Below are 26849 nucleotides of genomic sequence, written 5' to 3'. Positions count from 1 at the left end.
GAGTAAGAGAACATTGAGGAGCTCAACTGACAAATTAACTAGCCATAAAAAGCGACAGGCATAAGGGAGATTTTTTTAATGCTCAATATCAAGTTCTCCTATGAAAAAATGTGTAATACGCTAGGTTTTGGGAAAGCCTAAGAGGCTTTATTAACACATTATGAATTCCTGTGACTACTAGGTTCTTTGGTCCTCTGCTCAGATTCGGCAATACCTGGACTAAGAAGGTGGGGGGGGGGGGGCATGGGGGTCACTTTTCCAAACTTTGTCTGAGTGAGGAAAGAATGGATGGAGCCAGAATGAATAGGGGATGGTCATTGGATAGAATCATCCCAGCAGTATGCCATGAGAGCTCTACAGGTCCTCAAGTCCATCAAGGCACCAGAACCTGACAACAAAGCAGTACACCTGTTAAGAGCATTTTACAGCCACGAGCACTAATCCTATTGCCACGTCTCGAATGCAGTCAGTGAAACTTATGGAGGAAAACCTTGCTTTTTCCAGGAAGGCAATACAAGCAGAAGCACCTTATCAGCGGTAGGAGTTCAGTCTTGCTTGCTATAATGATAAAGCGTAGAAAGCAGTGGATAAAGCATTCACAGAACATGTATACTGTTGTGACTAAAATAGAGAGGACAGATGCTCAGTTGTAGACCTTTAATGTGAGGCATGGCGCTCACCTGCACACTCTAGGTATCACGTTTTCAGTCCCGGCTTATGAGCTAACAAAGCATGGACGGCATTGTATTGTTCCTTTTTTGTCAAAATACTGAGGAGAGCCTAATGTCCGGTGATACGTTGTGCAGGCACAGTGACTGACATCCTGCAATCACCTAACTGAGAAAGAACACAGCACATCCCCAATATGTTGAGCGAGATTCTTAGAGGGCCAGCCTTTCCTTCCATTCCCTGATCTCTGTCCAGAAACTACGGTGAGTAAAGGGCACATCTGGCCATAAAAAAGGAACTGAACTCTTCTCAGAGTCTTCTGAAGGAGGGGAAGATACTTCGGGTTAAGTATCCAGGTCCTTGCGTTTTTTACATCAAGCTATTAAATTCACTACCAGTGTTATGGGGAAGAGGTTGTCAATCTCAATCATCCTGTATTTGGCTGTAGTTCACTCAGAAGGTAAGAGCATCAGAGTCAGACCTAAACAATTCTTCCATCCAGGCTAACTTTAGGGCCCTAGGAAGGTGCTTTGCCAAGGGCTGGTCATCAAAATATGCTTTCACATTTCCTTGCATCACAAACGTCAGTTGATGGTTGAAGGAACTCAAGATTTCATCTTTTTCTGTATCTGGATTTTTCTTGCTACAAGAAGAGTCTGCCATTGAGGAACTATGTTGAGACTCCAGAAGGTCTTGGGAGCTCGATAGTTTCTTAGCGGAAGAAACCAGTTTCTCCTTCCCATGGTGCTTTTTTTCCAGTACGATGTTTAGGCAGACTGTTCTATTTAAGAAGATTTACCTAAAGGTGAAGGGGAAGGGGAAAGGTTCAGCACATCCCTGCACACATTACCAAAAATAGCTTAGCCTCCCCCTCCGGGTTCTATTGTGTCTTTCGGAGGCTTAGTGTATCAATGAACAGGAGGAGAAGGGTGCGGGTGCTGTGTGGTCTGTACTGAGTGACAAAATAAAGGTGCCATGAGGGTCGCACAAGGATGTTATCTTGTGGCATCTGTGGCATGGCTTAAACCCTAACTTTTTCAGATAAGACAAAAGATCAAGCATTTGTTCAAACTGCCCTGTTTGCACTGTTTTTAACCTTGGGTTCTTGAGCGAAATAATAAACTACAGTCCCTCATCTACCCAATTTTAAATCACCTTTTTCTCATAATTTTTCTATTTTTGAGCACTGCAATTTCGGTTACCCATCACTCCTCTCCACTAGCAGTACATCTGAAGGCATACCTAGTGTGGCATTTATTGGTGTAGGACACGGTCATAAGGTCCACTATTCATCATGCTCGCCACACTATGGGAATACCATTAGGAGCCCCAGATGATGAAGGGCGGTATAGAGTGGTGACTGATGGGCTTCCTTACACCTTGAGGATGTTACTGATGTCTTATAATTGTAAGACATATTGTCCATATTAAATGTCATTGAGATAACTTGTTTATTGTAGACCCATGGGCACTTGGATTTTTACTATACTGCCCCTAACTACAAAAAATCTAAGGAAAATTCTGACTCCATCTCTTTCAAATGGTGGAGACTGGGGAGAGAAGCAGCATGAAAAGTAATCTGACATTTCAAAACTGCAATGCTCCAAGAGAACATGCTGTGTCGAGATCCATTTTTTGCTTTGAAGACTCTCATTCATGTGTTTGCTGAACAGTGTTTGGCCATCAAAAGGCACATCAAGAACTTTCCCTAGCAAGTTTGGTCTAAAGGAATTGCTATTAAGCCATCCTTCTGTTTGAAGGACTGATTCTAACTGATGTAAGCCCACATTGGAAACATCCATAGCAGCATTGATCACAGCAGCAAAGGCATGGACTCTGACATGCATGATCACTTTAGCTGCCTCTCTTTAGTCCTTCGGCAGGAGTTCTAGGTATTGACAGTTGTCACCCCTTCTCACTCCATATTAGTTTGTCTCCCCACCATCTCAATGTTTCCCTGAAAACTGTAAACTATTTTTAAGTGAGACTATGCACACAGAGGGGGATGTTGTTGTTGTTGAATATCGTGCTGGTGGTATATTCCCTGAGCCAAGAAATGATAAAACTACCCACCCAGTTCTAGCTGGTCAAAACACTAAGGGCACCCCCCTTTTTAGGGAGTCGTATGAAATACGCTCGTTGTCAACAGAGGGATTGCCCTGCACTAAATCACCTGTACTTGAACTAGCCACTCGAGGTGAGAGATCTGCAACTAACAGCCACACTGTGTGGCCGCCATTGTCTATAGGGGGGGAGCTTGCTCGGCCTTCTGTGGTAGCCTCGGGGAGGGAACAGCCAGTCTTGTCCCTGGCTAATGGCCCTAATATTGTTTCAGTTCCCTCTACTGTTGATTATGTGCTGGGTGCTGAGGGAGTTGGTGGCGAAGGCCTAAAGATGCTTAGTTGGAACATAGCTGGCCTTGCACGGAATATAGACTTACCCGATTGGAACACATTTGTTGAATCCTTCGGGTTGTGTCTTTTTCAAGAAACTTGGACCGTGGAACCACATTATAAGGTGGGCTATACCACCTATTTTGTTCCTGCGATCCAAGCACCCGGAGGGAAAGGCCGTCCTTCTGGCGGCCTTTTAATTTGGGCAAGTATTTCGCTAGGTCTCTCTTTTAGGTCTATAGTTAACAAATCCCCAGACTTACAGAGAATCACAGCCAGAGGGCCACGTGGGGGGAGGAGGCTTGAAATCTTTAACATTTATATCAGAGGCTCGAGGGGCGGGTCTTCCACACTCTCTCTTACGGGCATAGGGCGTGGAGAAGTGTGGCTCAGGGGTTAGAGGCAGCAGACCCGGAAGCTGAGATCAGTCCTGGACCAGGGTTCAATTCCCCGCCTTGGCGGGTCTTGGGCTAAAAATTCCACGGACTCGATAATTCTCGCCCCGGTGCCTCCTCGACTCACGGGTTCACACTCTGCGACTCTGGGCAATAGCTTGCTTAATCTCCACAACGGCCCCTCGCGGCGGGATGCCTGACTTTCACCTTGTGGATACCTTGCTATCTCACAGGGGAATACCAGGAAGGGTTCCCTAAGCAAGCGCCGGGAAACCCACTGCGGGTAGCTGTGCGCTATATAAGCTCAACTACATTTACACATTTACATTTACATAGAGGAGGGCCTTAGTTCCTGTGCATCGGACTCCCTAGTTATACTAGCTGGCGATTTTAATTGCACTTTTGAACCCCTTGCTAGGGAGGACATACTGGGCACTGGGGAGGATGATGCCAGAAGAGGTATTCCTTCCCTCTCACTGGCCCCCATCAGAAGCTGGTCCCAAACTGCTATTGATCTTAATGCCCTCTGCCTGGAATATGGCCTTAGGGCCACTAATGGTAGATCGGTCTCAGACCCGGCAGGTGCTCATACGTATAATAGAGTAGGACACTCTTCACGTATTGATTTTATCTTATTGAATTATAGCCTTTGGCCCCACTTAGTAGATATGGAGGTCCTCCAGACTTGTGTTAGCGATCATAATCCTTTAATTCTGTCACTGTCCACTTTATGGAGGGTCCCCTCCCTAGCCCAAAGTCCTCATGCTAGGAAAACAACGCACGAAGTAATTCCTACTAATTGTGGTAGACGACTAAAATGGAACACCTTTGCGGTTAATGAAGACAAGATCCAGAGTGCCAAGTTAATTATGTCTGATACCGCGTTACGGTTAGTCGCCCTTGAAGCCGCTCACCCTGAGGTTTCCAAGTTGTTCTCTGAAACAACTAAAGCACTAGGCGATTTGTTTATGGTTCACTCCTCAGGCGTTAGGAGTAAGCCTCAGGGTAACCATATGTGCAATATGGGTTGGTTCTCCCAGGCCTGTAGTGTTGCCAAGAGGGAGCTGGTAAGGGCGGTGAAAGCCAAGGATGGTCCCCAGATCAGCTCCGCTAGGCACACTTATCGAAAGATTCTAGCAAAGGCGAAGGCTGATCATGAGAATCGGTTTTGGCAAGACCTATTGGTGGCTAGTTCGAGGAAAGATTCCAAGGGCTTTTGGGACCTAATAAGAATGAGGGACAAACCTACGGACTCTCTCATAACATGTAATATAACGGAGGATGTATGGTTTGATCATTTCTCAAAGCTCTACTCAGTGGCCGTGGATCCGGGGTCTATCGAGGTGGAGCAGTATTCCTCGAGTATCACTGAGCTCAGTGATGAAGTTTTATTTACGCATAAGGAAGTAGAAGGGGCAATTAAGTGTTTGGTTCCCAACAAGGCAGCGGGTCCCGATGGTCTTCCGGGGGACTTGCTTCGAGTTAATTTAGGTGAATGGGGGAGACTTATTGCCTCCGTGTTGAATGGTGGCTTGGCTGGTTTGGACCTACCAGATTCATGGAGGGGTGCAGAGGTTGTACCAATTTTTAAGAGAGGGAGTCGGGACGACCCTTCTAATTATCGTCCGATAAGCCTCCTGGATTCCACACAAAAGGTGGCAGGCAAATTGGTCCTAGGTAGGCTTCTACAGTGGGTTGAAGAGAACAATATTTTATCAGACTTCCAAGCTGGATTTAGATCTGGTATGGGGACGATCGAGCAAGCACTCCGGTTGTTGATGTTGTTTTGGAAAGTGGTTGTACTGGGCAAAGGCAGCTTATACCTTGCGTTCATAGATCTAAGGACTGCCTTTGACCTGGTCCCACACAACCACCTCTGGAGCGTTCTCCACGCATTAGGTATCCCCCTATACTTACTGGATATGCTGATAAGATTTCACGCAAATAACTTTGCACAGATTAGGTGGGGTAAACAGGGTCAGAGAACAGCACGAATACCCGTAAATAGGGGTGTCCGCCAGGGCTGTGTGCTAGCTCCCACTCTATTTTCATTATATGTCAATGGAGTGGTTGAGCATCTACTACAACAACCAGCAGATGCACCATCCCTGGCGGGTAAGAAAATTCCTACACTCCTATTTGCCGATGACACTCTCCTGATCTCCAAGTCACCAGTGGGCTTGCAGTGTCTCCTAAACAATTTTAAGATCTTTTGCGATGCAAGGGGATTAGTCATCAATACGGGGAAGACGAAGTTTCTGGTCCTAAACCCCCCAAAAAAATCAGTCAACCCACCTATCCTTGACTCAGTCCAACTCGAGAGGGTCAAAGAGTTTGATTACCTTGGCATCCGTCTCTGCGACTTCCTGAGTTGGAAATCCCATCACCATAAGATGCTCCTGACACATAAGAGGGTGACGGGGACTCTCCTAAAGGAACATCGGGGCTCCTCTCTTAAACCCATTGCACCGGTTCTTGATATTTATAGAGCACGAGCCGTTAGTGCAGCTCTCTATGGGGCTGAATTATGGGGGGTGCAAAACGTGGATCACTTAACCCGTTCTGAAAATAAATTTCACAAAGATCTAATGGCTCTCCCTTATAGTACCCCAACTCTACCTCTCCTTATCGACATGGGTACACGTCCTATCAGTGACCAGGCAAAGCTGCGCCCACTCCTTTTATGGGCTCGTATCTGGAGAGTTCCTGAACTCTCCAGCTACGCAGAGGGGCTGAAAGAGATCCTCCTAATGCCTGGCTGGGCTAAGATCCAGTGGCTAAGGGAAGTTAAGCGCCTCCTAATAGATATGGGTCTTGAGGATGCCTGGTTCACTCGTTCTGCCCCGCCCAAGTCAACTTTGAAACAACTATATTGGGCTTGGGTGTTTGAGGGCAGAAAAAGTAATGTTAAATTGTGTAGGGCTACGGCTGAATTTCTTCAAGTAAAGGAGGTGCACCTTCGTGAGCCTTATCTGGATTGTATTCGAACCCCGTGGGATAGGGTACTTTACTTTAAATTTAGGGTAGGGGTCCTCCCTCTAGGAACTATGACTGCTAACTGGAGGGTCCCGATGCAGACAATCCCTTTTTGCCCCTGCTGTGTGGAGAGATTAGAGACAGTCCCGCATTTATTGTTTGAGTGCCAGGCGTATGCAGCCCCTCGTAAAAGATGGCTGAAGCCACTGTGCAGAGAACTCAAAACTAGATCCCACAAGGAGGCCCTAAGAATCCTGCAAACAGACCCCCGGCCATTGTTCGCTAGTGGCAAGGCTAAATTCTTAGGCAGGGCCTGGCGCATTAGACTGAACAGACTCTCCCACCTTGTCTGAGAGCATTCTAGGCCATAAAGTTTTAGAATTTTTGTAAATTATTTTTTAAAGTATATGTTTTTACTAATGATGTTTCTACTGTTTTTATGTAAATGCTTTGCTTTTTATGATGTGAATTATATATCGAAATAAAGCTATTTACTTATCATATTAGTTTGTCATAAAGGCCTAGAATGGCCATTATATTCATCCCTTTAATAGATACTGTGGCTATAGAAGTCACTGTTTTACTAAATCGTCAATACACCGGCCAACCCAATCATGTGGGCGAAGAGTTAGGCATGACTAAACTGCCTGATCTGTGATAAACCTCTGCAGCAATAACTTAATCTGGATTTGGTAACGATGAGACAAGATAGGGCAGAGTCCAGAGCAGGGTTTTCTTTTTCTAGACATAGAACTACAGAAGGTAGTGTGATTGGTGTCTTTATCCGTTTAAGCTCCTTTTGCGAGCTGTAGAGCAGATTAAGATCGTCTTAAGGACTTTCTTGGTTATTCCTTAAAATCCTAGAAAACGTTGTTGCCCTGATGTGGTAATGGAAGGCCAAATTTCTTTCCCACCATTTCAAATAAATCATATAAACATCATCCACAGTAGGTTCCAACTTAAAAGGTGTTCCTTGCCTAGTAGGTGGCATGGGTGTACTCTCAGCGTTTGCACTGATCCTAAGCTTTACAGTTTTCATTGGCAGTTAAGTATATATCTGCCTCTCCTGGTCCATGTTCAACTCCCAGGTCTTCACTCTTGCTTTCCTCTATACACTGATCAGTCTATCAATCAATCAGAAAAGCTTTATTCGACCATGATAATGACAGTCATAAAAGCACAAAGCACAAGTTACTTACCTTCGGTAACGATAGATCTGTAAGAAACTGTACTTAGTGTTCGATTCCTTACCTTCGAATATACCCAGGCGTAAGACTGGATCCAGAAAGTTTTGTGTAGCAGTACCCCTGCGTGTCGGTAGGCGTCGTCTGCGGCGCCGCGTCCGTTGTCGGCGTCGTGAACGCCGGGATGACGTCGGAGTACTTAGACGCCACCCTCGCGCGCTGACATCAGTTCTTGTACATAGCTTTCCGCGCCAGGAACGCAGAGCTATGCCAGAGACCGACACTGGTGCCATGAAACTAGGGCCCTGAAAGGTATGTCCTTAACCCTAGATATCGGTTCGCAGAACGGAGAAGATGGGTGGGGCGGGGCGGTAAGGAATCTAACACTAACTACTGTTTCTTACAGATATATTGTTACCGAAGGTAAGTAACTTGTGCATCTGAAAGAAACAGGTTAGTGTTAGATTCCTTATCTTAGAATAGATACCCCAGCAATACAAACCCCGGTGGTGGGTCTGCGAACCAAGATCACACCAGAAAGTCCTGGAGAACGGAACAGCCGAAAAAGCCAGCTCTCTGGACTTGGCTGTCCAGGCAGTAGTGTTTAGCAAAGTGCACAGCGAGGCCCACGTAGCTGCCTGACAGATGTCCTGCAAAGGGGACTCCCCGACCAAGGGTAGTAGTAGCCGCCGTGGCCCGAGTGGAATGGGCCCTCAGCTCTACAGGGGGCTCCTTTCTAGCTAAGGAGTAACAGACCTTGATGCACAACACGACACACCGAGAGATGGTCCGTTTGTGCACCGCCCGCCCCTTCTTAGCGTCCCACGTAACCAACAAAGAGCTGGTCATCCACCCGGAACTGGCGTGTGCGATCTAGGTAGAACGAGAGCGCACGTTTTGGGTCCAGACGGTGGAGCCTCTCTTCCTCCTTGGAAGGATGCGGAGGAGGAAAGAAGGTGGGCAAGGTAATGGACTGCCCGGTGTGAAAGGCCGTAACCACCTTGGGCAGGAAAGAAGGACGAGTCCTCAAGACAACTTTGTTCGGATGAACAGAAAGGAAAGGAGGTTTAGAAGATAGAGCCTGGAGCTCACTCACTCTCCTGGCAGAGGTGATGGCAACCAGGAATGCAGTCTTAAGAGTCAGAAGACAAAGAGGGCAATTGTGAAGTGGCTCGAAAGGAGCGCACATCAAATAGGTCAGAACAAGGTTCAAGCACCACTGAGGCATCACGAAAGGAACAGGAGAAAACATGTGCGTGATGCCTTTAAGAAATCTATTTACAACCGGGGACTTGAAAAGAGAAGGCTGATCAGGAAGCCTAAAGAAGGCTGAAATGGCAGAGAGGTAGCCTTTGACAGTGCCCAGAGCAGAGCCCTGCTGGGCCCGAGAAAGAAGAAAGAGGAGAACCTCCGAAAAAGGGGCAGAGAGGATCCACAGCCTTTGCTGTGCACCCTTCAACAAATTTGTTCCACCTGCAGGCGTATACCGATTTTGTGGAGGGACGCCTGGCTGCCAGAATCACACCACAGACTTCAGGAGGCAAGTCAAATGGCCTCAACTGTCGCCGCTCAATCTCCACGCATGTAGGTAAGAGACCGGACAGGTTCGGGTGGAGGACCGTCCCCTGCTGCTGTGACAGAAGGTCCTCCTGAAGAGGCAGACGAATAGGGGGATCAACTGACATGCTGAGTAGCTCGGGATACCAGTATCTTCGTGCCCAGTCCGGAGCCACAAGGATGACTTGGGCCCGGTCGCGCCGGATCTTCTTCAGCACTCTGGGCAGAAGTGGTATAGGCGGAAAGGCGTACAACAGACCGCAGCTCCACTCGCGACGAAAAGCGTCTCCGAGCAAGTGCCGCTCTGGAAATTCCAATGCGCAGAACTGAAGACATTGCACGTTCTCTTCGGTGGCGAATAGATCTAACCAAGGCTCTCCCCACTGCTGAAAGAGGCCTTGCGCCACGCCCGAGTTCAGACGCCATTCGTGATCCATCATGCACCGGCGGCTGAGTTCTTCCGCCCTGGCGTTCAGGGAACCTGCCAGGTGTTGAATCACCTAGGTGACGCCCTGGTGTTCCAGCCATTGCCAGAGGCGCAGAGCCTCCTGACAAAGGGTCCACGACCCCACCCCGCCTTGTTTGTTGCAGTACCACAATGCGGTGGTGTTGTCCGTGAACACCTGCACTACACTTACCCGAACAGAGGAAAGGAATGCTTTCAGTGCAAGCCGGATGGCCACAGCTCCAGAAGGTTGATGTGGAGCCGGGACTCCGCCGGAGACCAGAGGCCTCTGAACTCCCTCTCTCCCATGTGGCCTCCCCATCCCAGGAGGGACGTGTCCGTCACCATTACGCGCTCCGGTTGTGGAAGGGTGAGAGATCTGCCGCTGACCCAATCGTGGTCTGTGAGCCACCACTGCAACTGTCTCGCAGTGCCCTCCGAGATCAGGACGTGGTCGGACAGGTTGCACTGATGCTGTGCCCACTGAAACTTCAGGTCCCACTGTAGAACCCGCATACGCCACCAGAAGGATGCAGGAGGCCATCAGCCCCAGGAGCCGCAGCATCAACCTGACAGACTCGGGATAAAGATTGAAAGATCGGATCAGAGCCTGAATATCCCGAACCCGCTGTTTGGGGGGGATAAACCCGAAACTGCACTGAGTCTAGAACCGCTCCGATGAAAAGGATCTTCTGAGAGGGGCACAGGTGTGACTTCGGCCCGTTGATGGAGAACCCCAGCGAGTGCAGGAGGGCGGCCGTAGTCTGGAGGTGGGAGACTACTGTCTGGGGCGAGCGCGCCTTCAACAACCAATCGTCGAGATAAGGTAAGACTGAAACCCCTAATCTACACAGATTAGCTGCGACCACCGCCGTCACTTTCGTCAACACCTGTGGGGCGCTGGTAAGGCCGAAGGGGAGCACGGTAAACTGAAAGAGCTCGTGGCCTACCGTGAACAGAGGTAACGCCGGTGGGCCGACAGGACGGAGATGTGGAAATACGCGTCCTGCAAGTCCAACGCTACCAGTCTTCCGGGTCGAGGGCAGCTAAGACCTGAGCCGAAGTCAGCATCTTGAACTTCTCCTTCCGGAGGAAGCCGTTGACGCTCCGTAGGTCCAAGATAAGGCGTAGGCCTCCTTTGCCCTTCTTGGGGACCAGAAAATAGTGGGAATAGCAACCACAACCTACTTCTGGCCCAGGAACGCGCTTGATGGCCCCCTTGGCCAAGAGGGCCGTAACGTCCTCCTGCAGAAGTTCCAGTGATCCCCCGACATGCTGTGGTACTATGGTGGCATGGCTGGAGGGGTCGCCTCAAAGGGGAGGGAGTAGCCCCTTCGGACGATTTGCAGCACCCACCTGTCCGATGTGTTGGAATGTCAGAGGAGAAGGTGATAGCGAACCCAGCCCCCCACTGGTGTCGAATGGGCCTGAAAGCTCGGACTAGGAGGACTTTGAGGCAGATGCTGCAGGGGTGGATGTGGACTGACCTTGCAGTTGTCCCCCGGCACCACCAGGGGCGGATGTGGACTGACCTTGCAGTTGTCCCCCGGCACCACCAGGCGGTTACCAAGTCCGCAACCGCGTTGATGTTGGTTCTGCGGCCTGTGGCTAGCTGGACAAGTGGAAGCTATCCTTCCTTGGCCACGAAAGTGGCGGAAGTTTGCTGGCGTTGGCCGAGGCCCAAGGACTTGGCCGTAGCCTTGGAGTCCTTAAAAAGCTCCAACGCACTGTCCACTTTGTCGCCAAAGAGACGACGGACATCAAAGGGCATGTCCATAAGGGTGGCTTGGAAATCCCCCGAAAAGTTGGCGGACATCAGCTAGGCGTGGCGGCGAACCGCCACCGTTGTTGCAATCGCCCTGCCCAGCGAGTCCGTGGTATTCAGTCCACACCGTAACGAATAGAGTGCTGCATCCCGTCCCTCCGCTAGGGCTTGGGTAAGCTTTGCCTGGACCTCCACCAGGCACCGCGGCAGCACTCGCAACCGTATCCCTCGCTGAGTGGGTGTAACTGCCCAAAAGGCAGGCGGTGTTGACAGACCGCAACCCCAAACTCAGTGAGGTGAACAGTTTCTTCCCAAACTGATCGTACCTTTTGGATTCCCGTTCCGGAGGAGCGGTCGGGAATGCGATCTGGGAGGTAGAGGCCAGGATCACCAGGCTCTCAGGGGTGGGGTGAACGGACAGGAAGCTGGGGTCGCCCGGCGCCAGCGTCGGGCCACGTTCCGATCTACGGGAAGGCTCGTAGAGAGCTTGGACCAGGTGCCCACCAGAACGTCAGTGAGGGCTTCGTTAAACGGCAGGAGAGGCTTCGAGGAGCTTGCCTGCGGTTTGAGCACCTCAGTGAGGAGGTTAGTCCTCACGCCCGCGACAGGGAGCTCAAGAGCCAAGGCCTTGGCTGCCCTAGTCAACACCACGCTGTAAGCAGCCCCCTCCTCCGTAGTCACGGTAGGAGCGGAGACAAATCCAGTGCTGGGCGAAGTGTCCAGACCACTGGCCTCCCCCAGCCCAGTCCTGGCTCAACTGGCACTGTAGTGCCAGAGGGTAATCAGAACCCTCCCAGTCCCCCTCGTCATTCATCTCCTGATAGTCAGGAATAAATTATGGATCCAGGTCGTCGGTGAAGGGCTCACCGATCAGGCCTGGATCCTGAGAGGCCTGCGGCGCTGGAGCCTAAGAACCCGACGGCACAGGGGCCGGAGCCGCCGGCTCACTTGGGCTCCCAGACGAACCCGTACGGCCCGATGGCGCCTCGGCGGGTTCCGACCGAGGGAAGCGCGACCTCATGGCCGAGAGGAAAGCGCTAATCTCCTCCGCCATCGCGTGCAGCCCAGGGACCAGCAGGTATGGAGCTGGACGTGGCACTTGCGGCTCCGGCAGAGCCGCGTGGGCGGTGTCGCCCAAACCCCCGGACCGCGTCGTGCGAGCGTCGGGTGGAGTCGGAAGAGCGATGGCGCTTCTTCCACTTCTTTTGAGAGTGCCTCGACTTACCTGAAGACTTGGAGCCAGACGAGTGGTGTTGACTGGTCGAGCGGCGATGACTGTGGCCCCACGACCAGTCCCTCGACCTCCTCCTGGACCGGGACCTCAAGCGGCGCAGGACCGACTGCCTGAGCTAGAGACGCTTACGGGACCACTCCCGCCTAGCCTTCGAGGTCAAGGCCTGGCAGTCGGGGCAAGACTTGTCATCGTGGTCGGCCCAAGACAGTAAGGCACTGACGGTGGGGGTCGGTCACTGACATCAAGCGGTGACAATCGTCGCGGGGTTTGAACCCGGGCATACATACCGGCACCGCAAGTCGAGGTATCGACTGGAGAAGGACCCAAAAGAGATCTAAAAGTTAGTCAAAAATTGACTAGGAGTACTGCTCCTCCCGGATCTGCGCTTGCTGGCGCGGAAAAAAGAAACTGACGTCAGCGCGTGAGGGCGGCGTCTAAGTACTTCAACAACGTCATCCCGGCGTTCACGACGTCGACGACGGATGCGGAGCCGCAGACGACGCCTACTGACGCGCAGGGGTACTGCTACGCAAAACTTTCCAGATACAGTCTGACGCCTGGGGATATTCTAAGGTAAGGAATATAACAATAACCTGTTTCTTTCAGATAAAATATACAATTAGAATGAAATTTTAATTATTAAAATTCATAGGTTAAAACCGCACTAAAATTGCAAGTTCGCAAAACATTAAAATGTACACTTTATAAAATAGGTACACGTATCAGATCTCACTTCCCCTCGTTAAAGCACAAGTTACTACTTGTGTAACGATATATCTGTAAGAGACATTAGTTAGTATTAGATTCCTTACCTTAGAATATCCCCAGGCGTCAGACTGGATCCGGAAATGTTTGCGTAGCAGTACCCTTGCGCGTCGGTAGGCGTCGTCTGCGGCTCCGCGTCCGTCGTCGGCGTCGTGGGCGCCGTGATGACGTCGTCGGAGTACTTAGACGCCGCCTCCGCGTGCTGACGTCAGTTCTTAGACACAGCTTTTCCGCGCCAGAAACGCAGAGCCATGTTAAAAACCAACACTGGTGCCATTGAAACTAGGGCCCTGAAGGGGACAACCCTAACCCTAGATATTGGTTCGCAGAACGGGGAGGATGGGTGGGTCGGTAAGGAATCTAATACTAACTAATGTCTCTTACAGATATATCGTTACACAAGTAGTACCTTGTGCATCTGAAAGAGACACGTTAGTATTAGATTCCTTACCTTAGAATAGATACACCAGCAATACCAACCCCGGTGGTGGGTCTGCGAACCAATAATCACACCAGAAAGTCCTGGAGGACGGAACGACCACCGCCATCACCTTCGTGAACACCCGTGGGGCGCTCGTAAGGCCGAAGGGGAGCACGGTAAACTGAAAGTGCTCGTGGCCCACCATGAACCGCAGGTAGCGCCGGTGGGCAGGCAGGACGGGGATATGAAAATAAGCGTCCTGCAAGTCCAACGCTACCATCCAGTCTCCTGGGTCCAGGGCAGCCAGGACCTGAGCCAGTGTCAGCATCTTGAACTTCTCCTTCCGGAGGAAGCCGTTGACGTTCCGTAGGTCCAAGATAGGGCGTAGGCCCCCTTTGCCCTTCTTGGGTACCAGAAAGTAGTGGGAGTAGCAACCACACCCTACTTCTGGCCCAGGAACGCGCTCGATGGGCCCCTTGGCCAAGAGGGCCGTAACTTCCTCCCGCAGAAGTTGCAAGTGATCCCCCGATACACGGTGGTTCTGCGGTGGCATGGCTGGAGGAGTCGCCTCGAAGGGGAGGGAGTAGCCCCTTCGGACGATTTGCAGCACCCACCTGTCCGACGTGACAGTGCGCCAGTGAAGGTGGTGATGGCGAACCCTGCCTCCCACTGGCTTCACATGGGCCTGAAAGCACGGACTAGGAGGGTTTAGAGGCGGATGCTGCGGGGGAAGGTGTGGACTGACCTCGCCGCTGCCCCCGACCACCAGGACGGCGGTTCCCACGGCCGCCACCGCGTTGGGTATTGCCCTGCGGTGCGTGGCTGGCGGCACGTGTGGGCGCACCCCTTCCGTGGCCACGAAAGGAGTGATAGGCAGCCGATTGCTGGCGCTGGCCTAAGGACTTGGCCGTAGCCCTGGAGTCCTTAAAACGCTCAAGCGCATGGTCTGCCTTGTCGCCAAAGAGGCGACGGCCATCGAACGGCATGTCCATAAGCGTGCTCTGGACATCTGCCGAGAAGTTGGCGGACCTCAGCCAGGCGTGGCGTCTGACCGCCAACGTCGTTGCCATCGCTCTACCCAGCGAGTCAGTGGTATCCAGCCCACACCGGATGGAATATTTGGCTGCATCCCGGCCCTCCACAAGGGCTTGGCCGAGTTTGGCCCGTACCTCCAACGGACACTCTGGCAGCACTTCCGCGACCTTATCCCACACAGAGTGGGTGTAACGTCCCAAGAGGCAGGCGGTGTTAGAAGACCGCAGGCCGAGGCTAATAGAGGAGAAGATCTTCTTCCCATACTGGTCATACCTCTTGGATTCCCGGTCCGGGGGTGCGGACGGGAATGCGGTCTGGGAATTGGAGGCCTGGATGACCAGGCTCTCGGGGGTAGGGTGGGAGGACAGAAAACATGGGTCGCCCGAGGCCGGGCGGTGGCGTCTGGCCACGTTCCTATCTACGGGCGAACCCGTAGCTGGCTTGGACCAAGTGCCCAGCAGAACGTCGGTCAAGGCCTCATTAAAAGGCAGCAGAGGCTCGGCCGAGCTTGACTGCGGTTTAAGGACCTCAGTGAGGAGGTTAGTCCTCACGGCCGCGACGGGGAGCTCAAGGCCCAAGGCCTTGGCAGCCCTCATCAGCACCACACCATATGTTGCCCCCTCCTCCGAAGCCACGGTAGGAGGGGAGACAAACCCAGTGTCTGGAGAGGTGTCCAGGCCACTGGCCTCCCCAAGTCCCGTCCTCACGAGACTGACACTCTCTGGTCAGAGGGTCCTCAGACCCCTCCCAGTCCTCTCCTTCACCCATCTCCTGAAATTCAGGGTCCTCAACCAATGGGGCCTGTTCATAAAAGTGAAAATCACCCAACGGCGTCTGGAACGGCGCCCAACGGGGCCGTCCCGACGGCCGAACAGGAACGGAAGGAGGACCGGGGTCGGCGCCGCCCGAGGACGGCACCGGAGGCGACACCTGAGGGTCCGACGCCGGGGAGGTCGTCACATCCACCGGGAACCAGATCCCGAAGGAGGACCAGCGGCGTCCTGCGGCACCGGGCCCGAAGGCGCCGGCGGCGTCTGAACAACTGGACCCCACGGCGCCGGGCCCGAAGGCGCCGGCGGCGTCGGGATAACAGGGACCTGCGGCGCCGGGCCTGAAGGCATCGGCGGCGTCGGGGCCCAAGCACCCGACGGCGTCGGGGCCGGAGCCGCCGACCCGCTAGGGCTCCCAGACGGGTCCGCTGGGCCCGGAGGCGCCGCGGAGCCCGTCGGAGAGAGTTTCCTCATGGCCATGAGGAAGCGCTCGACCTCCTCCGGCGACGCGTTGAGCCCAGGGACCGTAAAGTATGGGGCTGGACGCGGCGCCCGCGACTCCGACGAAGCCGCGTGGGCGGTGTCACCCGAACCCCCGGCCGCATCGCGCAAGCGTCGGCGGGAGTCCGAGGAGCGATGACGCCGCTTGGACTTCTTGTGCCTCTTACCTGATGACGACTTCGACCCGGAGGAGTGCGGCCTACTCTCGGAGCTGTGGTGGCTCCGGGCCCGCGACCTGTCCCTCAACCTCCCATGGGATCGGGACCTCTCACGGCGCTGGGCCGACTGCTGGAGTTCGAGGCGCCTACGGGACCGCTCCCGCCTGGCTTTCGAAGAGAGGGCCCGGCAGTCGGAGCAGGCCTTGTCGTCGTGGTCGACGCCCAAACACGACAAACAGACGCGGTGAGGATCCGTGACCGGCATCAGCCGGTCGCAATCATCACAAGGTTTGAAGCCGGGCATCCCTATCGGCACCTTTTCGGAGTCGAGAGACTTCGAAATAGTAATCAAAAAGGATCAAAAAAGTTTAGTCAAAATTGACTAGGGTTACTGCTTTTTCCAGATCTGCGCTTGCTGGTGCGGAAAAAAGAAGAACTGACGTCAGCACGCGGAGGCGGCGTCTAAGTACTCCGACGACGTCATCACGGCGCCGACGACGGACGCGGAGCCGCAGACGACGCCTACCGACGCGCAAGGGTACTGCTACGCAAAAATTTCCGGATCCAGTCTGACGCCTGGGGATATTCTAAGGTAAGGAATCTAATACTAACGTGTCTCTTTCATATAATGGCCTACAGTACCTCAAATATCATACTTTTCCTTTGCTGAAGGACCTTTTTCAAGAACTTTGATACCCTCCAAGCCACATGTTCATTCTCTAGTAGTTATAGGCGAATAAGCGCTGGACGGCATTGCCTAAGGGCTTGCGGTCTTAAAAAATGCAGTAGCCAGACGTTCCTTAACTCTGAAAACAGCTTGCAAAAAAAGAGTTTGGTGGATAGTAGACTGCTGGGAGTAGGTGTCACAGGGGCTGGGGGGAAGAAGTCTTGACCAGTCATTTATTTTGAGTATAGTCCCTAATCTGTGAATAGTACCCAATATGAATCTTATCAGGAACAATCTATCAAGGCCCCTTGGTACAAAATGTAGATAAGGTTCCATGCCCAGGGGGTGTGAGCCTTAACTGATGTTGCATAACAGTAGGCTTAGTAACTTCACCTGCTGCTCTCGAGGACCTCTTTCTTCAGAGCTTTTCTGGAGATTCGAGACACAGAACTGGGGTTCGTAAAATAGTCTGGGTGTCCCAGGTCATTCATGAAACAGCGGACAAACCTGACCCAGGGGATCTTTAAAGCCCCCTCCAGCCTAATGCAATCAAGCAGGATCTCTCTATTTAAGTGGGTCTGTTTACTAGCCCATATCCTGTGCCAAAGAAGTATTGGCTCCAATTTAATGAGGTCCGCTATATAAGGAAGACCTAGCTCCTCAGGGCACACGAAGGAGGACGCGCCGCGTAGGACTGAAAGTGATTACAGCAGAAAAGTATTTTCCACAAATTGTAGGGGGAGGGTATGGGCAAAATCATATACCCCAGCCGCATACATCGCGACTGAGATACACCGTGTCTTATAAATTTGCAAAAGTTCCCCCGCCGGCTTCCTGCCCAACTTCTTCGCAAAAGTATAAAGGGCACTAATTGATCTGCTCAATGTGATTTTTTTCATCTCAATGGTACGTGTCTGTGACGGGGTGGGTCCCCGAGGGCCCCTTGAGGGGGGTCTGACCACCGACTGGTGGTCCGGCCCCGCGGTTTCACCTACCTTCGTTCCCTCTCCACAGCCACCTGAAGCGGAAGCAGAAGCGGACTGGAAAGCAGGAGACCCCGGATACTGGTGGCCGACCGCGGACGAAGAAGACGACTATTCCTTTAAGGAGCTGGACTCGACAGGCGTGGCCACGCCCCCTGAGGACGACGCACCGACGTCAAAAGGGACCCGGATCAAGGAAGCGGCGGACGGCGTTTCCCGAGCAGCGAGCCCAGGAGTGGAGGAGCGAGTGAGCAGTCGTCGCCAGGAAGCAGAGGACGATATCCCGAGGAGAGCAGAGGTGCCGGAGAAGCCAGGAGGCCCACGGTTCTGCGAGCCGCCCCGCCACGGTCCCACGGGAGGATCGTGGCTACAACAGGTACGGGGGCGTATGGCAGGGTGGATGGGAAGTCAAGTCCCTTCCGGTAACGAGTGAAGGGTACCGCAGTTGTACAGAACCTCTGACCCCCTCCCTCTCACGAGCACTACACTCCACCTACGTTTGGTATAGTTCCACTACCCACGGGTTTACCTCACTCACGGTCCCTCACAGTATAGCGGACTATCTGGTACTGATACTCCTCTGTATTCTTTTCTTGCATACGGAGCCCGAGTTTGGAAGACGTGGGGAGCCGACGCAAGAGCCACCCTGGACCCACCTCGCCCTCCTGCATATGACCCTGCAGCGTTCGCCAGAGAACGTATCACCAGCAAAAGCAGAAAAACTTACACCCAAATAAAACCTTTAAGAAGCTTATTCAAGGTCTCTGCCTCTCCTTCCGTTAAGGTGCCGGCTTCTCCCGTGGAGGACAGCCTACCCCTCGTGTACCCGGACACCCCGGGACAACTGGTGTCAGAAGTGGGATTGGAAGATCAGTCCGTCTGTACCCCGGAGATGGACGCCCTAATACAGCACATGATCAAAGCACAAGAGAAGCTGGAGTGGGCGGTAGAACGGCAATTATCGTCGGCGCAGGCCGACCGGTAACGGTTTAAAGCCACGTTCACCGCCCAAATCGAAAGCCTGAAGAATGTGCCGCCTCCACCAGCGACCCCCCATGGGGAATTACGAGTGCATACCCCTCACCCGTCTGGCATATCGCTCCAGAAGTACCTCCTAGGAGAAGACCCAGATGCCTTCTTGATGAACTTCGAGAGAGCCGCCCGAGCCTTAGGCTGGCCCGAAGACAAGTGGCCCTTCTTCCTTGCCCCTTTACTCACAGGAGAGGCGCAATCAGCCTACCAAGCAGCCAACCCCTTGGCCAACACTCCCTACGCCACCATCAAGGGAGTGATCCTGGATCACTTAGGCCTGGACCAAGAAGCCTATAGAGTCCGGTTACGGAAGGAGAGGCACTCCTGGCGAGAACCCTAAAACCTTGTTCTTCAGACTCAAAATGATGGCCGACAAGTGGCTGACCCCTGACACCTGCTCCAAAGAAGAGATACTCCATAAAGTCTATCTGTAACAGTTCATGGACGCCCTCCCATATGCCACCCAACGATGGCTACGCCAACATTCCGGTCTGGGAATAGAACAGGCTATAGAGATGGCGGCCAATTTTGCGAGAGCCCAACCGAAGGCGCTCCCCTGGGATAATGAGAAGACCGCTAAACACCCCCTACCCATTAAACCGGACAGAAAACCCAAACCCCTCTTGGAACAGCAACGCCTCAAACCTCCCGGAATGGTTTCCCCCATGGGTCGAGGGCCGCAATGCTACGAGGGTGGGGACTGGGGACACATCGCCCGGGTGTGTCCCAGAAAACGACCCCCAGAGGAACCCATGGAGGTTGGGTATCTGCCCCGGACGGTCCTGTACTCCGCCGAAATGGGCGCATCCTTTTATGTAAGTATGGGGATGAATGGCTATCAGGTTCGGGTACTCCTAGACTCAGGTTGTCGGCAGTCAGTAGTACAGGAACGCTTTGTTCTCCCCAACCAGTATGTACCGAGGTCACTAGTACACATCCGCTGCATCCATGGGGACGTGAAGCCCTACCCTATGGCCTCTATCACCCTGAAACACAAGACGAGAAGGCCCTGTACAGTGCAAGTTGGGGTGGTGGATACATTGCCTGAGGACGTAATATTGGGGGTCGATAATCCCGAATACCTTTCCCTGTTTAGGGCCTTTCTTAAGCCGTCCCCTCCGAACAAAAGAGGCCCCTGTCTGGCTTATCTTACCCCAGAACCCTGGGTTACGGATCAGAGCTTCAGGTTCGCCCAGGCTGAGGACCGAACCCTGTTCAATGCCTGGGAAACAGCCCACGCCCAACAGGGAGCACAAACCCGGGTCTACCCGGGGTTTTACATCAAGAACGGGCTCTTATACCGACTATCACAGGAAAATAGCCCGCCCCAACTGGTAGTACCTAAAGCCTTTAGGGATCAAGTACTCTTCTACGCCCAAAGTCATCTCACAGCCGGCCACACAGGAAAGGAGAAAACCACGGATGTTATTCTGAGATGCTTCTTCTGGCCTGGCATCTACAAAGAGGTACAGGAATATTGTGCCCGGTGTGAAGTGTGCCAACGAAGGAACACGCACCGACCGAGTGCGGCCCCCTTATACCCCTTGCCCATCGTAGGAGTCCCCTTTGAACGCGTGGGTATGGATTTGATCGGCCCCTTACCGAAAACAGCCAAAGGACACGTGTATGCGTTGGTACTGGTGGACTACGCCACAAGGTTCATCGAGGCATTTCCATTGAGGGCCCCCACCACCGCTGCCATCTCAGATCGTTTCGTGGAACTGTTCGCAAGGGTTGGTTTCCTGAAGGAGGTGTTGACGGACCAAGGAACGCCTTTTACTTCCAGACTAATGAAGGAAATCTGCAAGACACTGAACATTAAACACCTGAGAACCTCTGTCTACCACCCCCAGACCGACGGTCTGGTCGAGAGGTATAACCAATCCCCGAAGGCGGTCCTCAAAAAGATGCTGACGTCCGAAGGACCTGAATGGGACAGACTGTTGCCGTTGGCCCTATACGTATTACGAGCGCAAAAACAAAGCAGCCTGGGCTGCTCTTCCTTTGAGCTCTTATACGGACGCCTACCACGATCCTTGTTAGACATCACAAAAGACCTGTGGGAGAACAAGGAAATACATGAACAGAAAACCGTCTTGGACTACACGAAGCAGCTGAGAGGGAAGCTTGGCAAATTAAGGAACCTGGCTTCCACCAACCTGGAAGGGAAACAGGCCGCACAGAAGAGACGGTATGATAAAGGGAAGCGACTGAGGCGCCTCTCCGTAGGGAAGTGGGCACTGGTGCTACTCCCTTCCGTAGGAGGCAAAAACAAGAACGAATGGCAGGGGCCCTATCAAGTCGTGGATACCATCGGGGACACCACCTATAGGCTACGCCTGTCGGCGCGTAAGACCCAAAGCTACCACATCAACCTTTTGAAGGAATGGTTGGGTCCTACCCCTCGAGGCGTAAACAGCACCTCTCCTCAACTCGGAGCCCCTTCCACAGTAAGAAAGCTCGTGGTGAATCCCGACCTATCCCCTACGGAGGAGGAGGCCCTGCACGGTGTCCTTCGATCGTATGCACACATCTTCTCTGATCTACCCGGACACACCCGCCTAGTGGAACATCATATCAATACCCCCGACGGGAAGGTGGTACAGCAGAGGCCCTACCGGATCCCAGTGGCTCGTCGAGCAGCCGTGAAGAAGGAGGTCCGGGAGATGTTAGACCTGGGGGTTATTAGGCCCTCGAACAGCGAATGGTCTTCCCCGATTGTAATGATCCCGAATCCTGACGGGTCCAAACGGTTTTGTATGGACTTTAGCGCTCTGAACGCGATTTCCTCCTTTGATATGTTCCCAACCCCCAGGGTCGACGAACTGATAGAAAAAATCGGCGACGCAAGGTACATCACCACCCTCGACCTCACGAAGGGATATTGGCAGGTACCCCTTCGTGAGGAAGACAGAAAGAAAACCGCCTTCATGACAGATGAAGGCCTATATGAGTTCACCGTCCTCCCCTTCGGCCTCCATGGGGCACCGGCTACTTTTCAGCGCCTCATGAACCGCATACTACAGCCTTTTCTCTCCTTTAGTTCAGCCTATCTGGATGACAGTCATAATCAGCAGGAGTTGGGAAGAACACCTACGACACCTACAAACCATCCTGGACGCTCTACGCCAGGCGGGGCTGCATATAAATGCCAAAAGGTCAAGGGCCGCTTTTTCCAAAGTGAACTACCTGGGGTACGTGCTGGGGGAGGGACACATAGCCCCACAGACGGAGAAGGTGAAGGCCATTACTGCAGTTCCGTTTCCCTCCACGAAAAAGGAACTAAGGGCCTATTTGGGCCTCATAGGCTACTACCGGCGGTTTCTTCCCAACTTCGCCGAAGTAGCCTCTCCCCTGACGGATCTGTTGAGGAAAGACATGAGGCCGAGGGAACTACAACAGCCCTCCCAGGGTGCCCTCACGGCCTTCTCTCACCTGAAAGTCTCAATGACCTCAGCCCCTGTTTTGGCGTCCCCAGACTTCACCAAACCGTTTGTGCTGGCCACGGACGCATCCAATGTAGGGGTGGGGGCGGTCCTATCACAGAAAGGTCCTGATGGAGTAGAACACCCCCTGTTGTATATCAGTCGGAAACTGTTCCCGAGGGAGGCCAGGTATTCCACTATAGAATGGGAGGGATTGGCCATCAAATGGGCAATAGAAAAGCTGCGGTATTACTTGGAGGGACAGCCATTCATTCTCCATACCGATCATGCCCCATTGAGGTGGATGCACCAGAACAGCGGGCACAATCCCAGGGTGCTCCGGTGGTTCCTTTCCCTTCAACCGTATTCCTTTACAGTGGTGCATAAAAAAAGGGAAGGATAACGGGGATGCGGACTTCCTTTCCAGGGTGTTTCCTCTCCCCGATCGGGAGAGTCCAGGGGTGGAGGAGTGTGACGGGGTGGGTCCCCGAGGGCCCCTTGAGGGGGTCTGACCACCGACTGGTGCTCCGGCCCCGCGGTTTCACCTACCTCCGTTCCCTCTCCACAGCCACCTGAAGCGGAAGCGGACTGGAAAGCAGGAGACCCCGGATACTGGTGGCCGACCGCGGACGAAGAATACGACTATTCCTTTAAGGAGCTGGACTCCACAGGCGTGGCCACGCCCCCGGAGGACGATGCGCCTACGTCAAAAGGGACCCGGATCAAGGAAGCGGCGGACGGCGTTTCCCGAGCAGCGAGCCCAGGAGTGGAGGAGCGAGTGAGCAGTCGTCGCCAGGAAGCAGAGGACGATATCCCGAGGAGAGCAGAGGTGCCGGAGAAGCCAGGAGGCCCACGGTTCTGCGAGCCGCCCCGCCACGGCCCCACGGGAGGATCGTGGCTACAACAGGTAACGAGTGAAGGGTACCGCAGTTGTACAGAACCTCTGACCCCCTCCCTCTCACGAGCACTACCCTCCACCTACGTTTGGTATAGTTCCACTACCCACGGGTTTACCTCACTCACGGTCCCTCACAGTATAGCGGACTATCTGGTACTGATACTCCTCTGTATTCTTTTCTTGCATACGGAGCCCGAGTTTGGAAGACGTGGGGAGCCGACGCAAGAGCCACCCTGGACCCACCTCGCCCTCCTGCATTTGACCCTGCAGCGTTCGCCAGAGAACGTATCACCAGCAGAAGCAGAAAAACTTACACCCAAATAAAACCTTCTTTAAGAAGCTTATTCAAGGTCTCTGCCTCTCCTTCCGTTAAGGTGCCGGCTTCTCCCGTGGAGGACAGCCTACCCCTCGTGTACCCGGACACCCTGGGACAGTGTCCAAGTATCATTCGGATTAAAAAGGACACTGAGGTACGAGAAAGTTGTTGTTGACGCTAGCTTCCTACCGTCCAAACGTATGTGCCTACCCTTTTCCCTCTGAGCCCCTAAACCACAGCTCATGACAAAGGTCTTTGAGAAGTTGTGCTAAAACCCAGATCAAGCATGAAAACTTTAAAACTATCTAAGACCCTTAGCAGACCGTTTTGCGTTCGCCCCATTAAAACTGGGTCGTCCGTGTATAAAAGGGCTGGTATAGGCCGCCCTCCTGCTTGGGGAAAATCTTGTCCGCTCTTTAGCAGTGCATCAGCCATCCCATTAATGCATAGGTTAAAAAGCAAATGAAGAAAAACCAAAGTTGGTGATGGACGGAGCGTTGACAATACAAATACTCACCCCCAGTCAACTGATCTGGGTTTAATCCATCACCCTTCTTTAGCTCACTCCGCCACCCCAGTTCAGACATGGCCATATGCAAATCAGTCTGACCCTGTGCCTCATGGGAACAGTCCAGCCCGAACTGCCAAGCCATGTCTTCCCTGGACCGGAATCAAGCCATGCCATGTCTGAACTGGGGTGGCGGAGTGAGCTAAAGAACGATGATGGATTAAACCCAGATCAGTTGACTGGGGGTGAGTGTTTGTATTGTCAACGCTCCGTCCATCATCACCTTTGTTTTTTTTTTTAAAAGAAATGAGCCAGGACACAGCCCTGCCTGACCCCTCCCCCTCCTTATGGGGAATGCTTCTGCACACCGTCCATCTACCCCATAACGGACACTGGCAAAAGCTCCAACATATAAGCACTGCAAAAAGGCAATAATATTGGGGTCCACCACTAAGCCTACAAGGATCTCCCATAACGTAACATGTATTACAGAGTCAAACGCTGTTGTAAGGTCAACGAAGACTAAATATAGTCTCCCCTGTTTAGCTCTTGTATATTTCCCTATGATGATACCCAGGTTTAAACTCTGTTCTATGGTTCCCAATCCTTCCCGAAAAACGCACTGGAAATCTGACAACCTGTTTTTTTACCGCCCAATCTTGCAAACGTTCCAGGACGATACGTCCTGCCACCTTCACCATTGAATCAAGGAGGGAAATTGGTCTATAACAACCAGGATCTTGACGGTTTCCCTTCTTGAAGATCGGGATAATGATGGACTCCACCCAGGTCTTTAGAAATGTGGTGCAGGCGCTTGCATTAACAAATTGAGTTAAAAGGGGGCCCCATAAAAGTGTGTTAAATCTGAATAAGTCAACCGGGACCCCATCGGGACCCGGGGCCATGCCCCCCTGGCTCCGAGCAAATGCTATGTCTATTTCATACAACGTTATTTGGAGCTTGCCTTGATTGCACTTGATTACATTGCGCGGAATAGGCAGCCAGGGATTGCTGATCAGGGAGGACGGGACAGTTAAACACTTTGGAGAAGTGACTGACTCAAACGTTTTCTGGTATCGCAATCTCAATAGAGGGGCCTTCCCCCCCCCAAACAGGGGAGGGGCCCTTAGCACCTTCCAAAAGGCCACAGAGCACTTCCATTGGGCTGCTGAATGGAGAGAGTCCCAGGCTTCCTCCCTCAAGCTTCTTTTTCTAACAGCAATTACCCTCTTATAATCTGCTCTTGCCTGCCTTACCCCACCAGGCGATCTAAATTGCCTATGCAACTCGGCTTTTAATTTAGAGTGTGCTTTAGTGCAAGCACTATTAAACCAACTCACAAGTTTTAGGTGTGTCACGACTTTGTACACGTAATAGGCTACTGACCTTGTTAGTTATCTCGAGGAATTAGTGCACCATGTCGTCCGATGAGGAGAGCTCACTCAGGCAAATATCAAAGGCGGGTTTTCATATTGAGATGAGCTGTTTTGTCAGTGCCTCTGGGTCCACTTTGGACCATCGCAGGGAATAACCATTCATTTTTTTCAGATCTGAGCTACCTATCACCTGATTAGTTGGTTTCTTCTTCTTCTTCAAACATTGGGCGGGTAAATATAACGGATATAAATGGAGAGGATAGTGATCACTCAATGAAATATCCCCCATCTTAAAGAAAAGCAACCTCGGTGCGAGGGTATATGAGGCTAACAAAGTCAATGGCGGAAGCAAGACCTCTACCGTTAAAAGTCGCGGACTTAGTCTTAGGGATGGGTACAAGATCATTCACAAATCCCAGGTCATACCGGAACAATAATTCATTAAAAAGTCCCCCCGCCTTTGTATAAGAAAAATGTTAATTAAACTCCCCCACATCATTGTGGAGTCAACATGTTCTGAGATCAACCGGTTTACATGATGCACAATTAAAATCCCCCATCAGAATTATCGTACTGTCCTTTGATCTCAGATTATAGATGGCTTCCAGGGAATTGCCAATCTTTGTAAGCTCAAGCCCAAATTCCCCCGCTGGCACATTGTTATAAAAATTTACCACGATCATACACTGTGAACGATTTATGGCTAGATCAATGATATGATATCAGTCACATACAACTGGTGAATTTTGTAGCTGCAGTGGTGGAGATGCTGGTGCATTTCATTTATGTGAAGAAGAGTAGGAGCTAGAGGATGCAGTGGCAGTTGGTTCGCTAGAGAGAAGACTGCCATTGAGGCTGATTCGAAGCCATCAGTCTTGAGCAAATATTCTTTCTCATTTGATGTAAGGACTTAAAAGATTTAACAACATTTGCAGCATCTGCAAATCTTTGGAGGGTAAGAGTGCTATGCAAAGCTTGCTGGCACCACTAGTGATTTTGGAATGAAGATATTCCCAAAATAAAAGGTCCCACCCGCGAACAGTGCCACAGATGCTGTAGGAGAAAACTGTTGGCAATAAGAAAGCACCAGTCACCAATGAGTAATGTACAACTGATAAAAAGCTTGTAACTATCAACAAGACTTGATGAGGAAGTTACAGTTGACAAGGATGTTGACAACAAGGTTGACAAAGAAGTGGCCTTTAATGGAGAGATTGTGGATGACAACTTCTGAGGATTGGATGGCTTGACGAACAAACCTACTGGTGAAGTCTGTTTTAGAAGGAAATGTAACAGGATATATCTGCCATGACTACTAAAAGGATGGCCAAATGTCACGTCAAGTGAAGTGATCTGCTTCTTTGAAGTAAATGTAG

At 52.2% G+C, this 26849-nt stretch overlaps 1 protein-coding gene across 1 annotated transcript in view; it reads right to left on the bottom strand.

The window, feature by feature from the left end:
- The window catches only part of USP9X (ubiquitin specific peptidase 9 X-linked), a 1542050-nt gene that overhangs the window by 975717 nt on the left and 539484 nt on the right, over positions 1-26849 (bottom strand). The window lies entirely within an intron of this gene.

The sequence above is a fragment of the Lissotriton helveticus genome, chromosome 8 (assembly GCF_964261635.1).
Source record: "Lissotriton helveticus chromosome 8, aLisHel1.1, whole genome shotgun sequence".
Taxonomy (NCBI): domain Eukaryota; kingdom Metazoa; phylum Chordata; class Amphibia; order Caudata; family Salamandridae; genus Lissotriton; species Lissotriton helveticus.
This window is presented reverse-complemented; position numbering and strand designations above follow the sequence as displayed.